This window comes from Triticum dicoccoides, chromosome 2A, assembly GCF_002162155.2.
Source record: "Triticum dicoccoides isolate Atlit2015 ecotype Zavitan chromosome 2A, WEW_v2.0, whole genome shotgun sequence".
In the NCBI taxonomy this organism is placed as follows: domain Eukaryota; kingdom Viridiplantae; phylum Streptophyta; class Magnoliopsida; order Poales; family Poaceae; genus Triticum; species Triticum dicoccoides.
The window spans coordinates 404530169-404533359 of record NC_041382.1 but is presented as its reverse complement, the minus strand read 5'-3'; positions in this window follow the sequence as shown (position 1 = coordinate 404533359).

The window sequence follows — 3191 nt, the reverse complement described above, 5'->3', positions numbered from 1 at the left end:
TGAGTACTAGACTAGAGTTCAGTACAGCTTTTCATCCATAGACTGATGGACAGACCGAGAGAGTCAATCAGATTTTGGAGGATATGCTGAGAGCTTGTGCGCTAGATTATGGATCTAGTTGGGATGACAACTTGCCATATGCGGAGTTCTCTTACAACAATAGTATCAATCCAGTTTGAAGATGGCCCCTTTTGAAGCCTTGTACGGAAGAAGGTGCAGAACACCATTGTCGTGGGACGAAGTTGGAGACCGCCAGTTGTTTGGACCAGATTTGATTAAGGAGTCTGAACAGAAGGTGAAGTTGATTCGCGATAGGCTCAAGGTATCCCAGTCCAGGCAGAAGAGCTATGCAGATTCTAAACGCAAGGAGACAGTTTACGAAGCCGGAGATAGAGTTTATCTTCGTGTATCTCCACTTCGAGGAGTTAAGCGCTTTGGAGTTAAGGGAAAGTTAGCACCACGTTTTGTGGGACCATACAAAGTTTTGGAACGCATGGGAGAAGTTGCTTATAAGTTGGAATTGCCTGAGGGATTGTCGGGAGTTCACGATGTGTTCCACGTTTCCAAGTTGAAGAAGTGCCACACAGAGATGGCGGATATACCGCTGAGAGATACAGTGCCGCTGGAAGCGATTTAGTTGGATAGTTACTTGACCTATGAGGAGAAACCAGTCAAGATTCTCGAGTATGCCAGCCGAGTCACCCGCATCAAGGTTATCAAGTTTTGCAAAGTTCAGTGGATCCACCACACCGAGGATGAAGCCACCTGGGAGCGAGAGGAAGATCTGCTGAAGGATCACCCTCACCTATTTTCTAGCCAACCCGAATCTTGAGGGCGAGATTCATCTTAAGGGGGGTAGGTTTGTAACATCCCAAAATTTCAATTTGGAATGTTATACATTAGATCATCACTGCATATCATATTTTATTTGCTTTTGGCCTGATCCAGAAATTCTACACAACTCAAGGACCCACGGAGAGAGTTGGGGATTTCGTTATTTTCATATTTGAGTTTTCTCGAATTTTGAAAATAGGATCATTTGATTTTGTTTATTTTATCTTCAATTATTTCTATTATAAAAATATAAGAGAGGGAATAAAATGACTTTCCCAAAATAAAGAAATATTGAGGATTTGATAAAAATCAAATAATATTTTATTTTAGAGTTTTTGGCTAGTTTATTTGAATTTAGGAAAAATTGCATGTTTTTCAAAACTGCATTTTAGGGCCAAGAAAATGTTCATCTCGTTCTAAATGTTTTATTTAGGCGGTGAAAATTTATTTTGGCATTTTTAGAATTTTATTTTATTTTCTAGAATTTTTCTTAGTTTCGGCGGAATTAGTTGTTTTTAAAAAAATACCGCGCGCCCGACTAGGCCGAAGGCCCAGCCGAGCCAGGCTAGGCCGCAGCCGCCGCTCGCCGCCGTGTGCCGCTCGCCGCCGCTTGCCGCGCCGCCCACCGCCGATGCCGCCCCACCCCGCCGGAGCCCCGAGTCCCGCTGGAGTCCGGCGAGGTAGCCGCGCCGTCCGCCGCCGGTTTTTCGAAGAAAACCGATCTGGTTTTTCTTTGAAAACCCTAGGTTTTTTATTATTATTATTTTATTAGATCAGTTTTATCGGTTCACTTATTTAGCGAGCGTTCGCTCGTTCTCTCATTTTAACGGACGAGTTCACCGTTTAGTTTCAGTTAACGAACGTTTGTTCATTAATCTGTTCGTCAATTTTTCTTTTTCTTGGATTTTCCACGATTATTTCTGATCGTGATTTCTGATCCGATTTTCGTTTTAGTTTAACTTTTCGCTCGTTTATCGGAATCAGGCGATTCAAGCGCCTAGAGTTTCGTCTCGAAACCCTCTTTCCGTTTAATCAACTCAAACAAGTTTTTGCTTCTGTAAAATTTGACTTAGGTCCAGATTAGTAATCGAAGCTTGTTTCTTTCGCCGTCTGACTTTCGTTGTTTCGTTCGAGTTATTTCTTTTTGCAAACCAGAGTTCTTAAGTTGAACTTTCTGGTTAGGTCTCTTATTTGAGTTTTACCTATGCATTAGATGAGTACTTATTGTTTGCTTGTTTGTTTGTTTGCGTTAGAGTACCCGGAGTGCGCCGATTGCTACTTCGAATCTCTAGGTTTCACGGATCATCAGCAAGGCAAGTAACACTTTGATCATACCTCTTACTACCCAGTTTTATTGCATTATATCAATCCTCAAACAATTGCATGAATAGGATCTGATTAATATGTGGGTTTTGGGAAGTAGTTGAGGTAGTACCTATTACCTGTTTTATTATCAAACCCTGGGAGTTACTTCTACGTTTGCTTATGCCATGATATGCTTGTAGACGTGGATTGGGTTTGAGAGTATTCATGACAGATGTGAGATTGTTTAATTAATGGTTAAACTTAAGGTGGCCACTTAAATACACATGTGGGTGGATTGAGGCACCTGGGTATTTCAGCGATTGCCTGTTTTTCTTTATGGACCGCCACCCAGGCTCAAAGGGATCGTGAGATTATTCATGCTAGAAACTTCCGTGTGCAGCCACAAGCTACTATGGGCTCTAGCATAGTTGATTAAGTCGTGCGAACTCTTACGGTGGTAGACTAGCAGATGTAGGGGAAAGTAGGTGTAACGGTCTACCCGATCATAAGGTGCTAGCGCTTCTGAAAGACTATGTCTCGGTCATCCGTTTCTCAAACACCATGTAGTGCGAGAATCCCAACGGAGGAGATCGAGTCTTGTGGGGAAAAGTGCGCAAACCTCTGCAGAGTGTATAAACTAATCATGATTAGCCGTGTCCCTGGTTATGGACGTTTTGAGTATCTAGTACTTGGATTATCATGTGAATCTCATCATGTGACTTTAATTAATTTTGTTGGGTTTTAATAATGTTGTTTAATTGGGATTGAGAGGGTGTCTACACTCTCAATGTTTAACAACCACCATGATAGTTAAATAAAATTTATTCCTTTACAGTAGGGAAAAACTGGCTTTACGCAAATTGTAACCATAGAGCTTTCCACCAGCCATATATGCATGCAGTATAGCCTGTTTCTGTTCACTACTCTCTATGTGTTACATTGCCAGCATATTCCATGTGCTGACCCGTTTTCGGGCTGCAACGTTCATGTTGCAGACTTTTCAGACGACGAAAGGAGCCTTAGGTCATGGTTCTATACTCAGTGATGCCGTT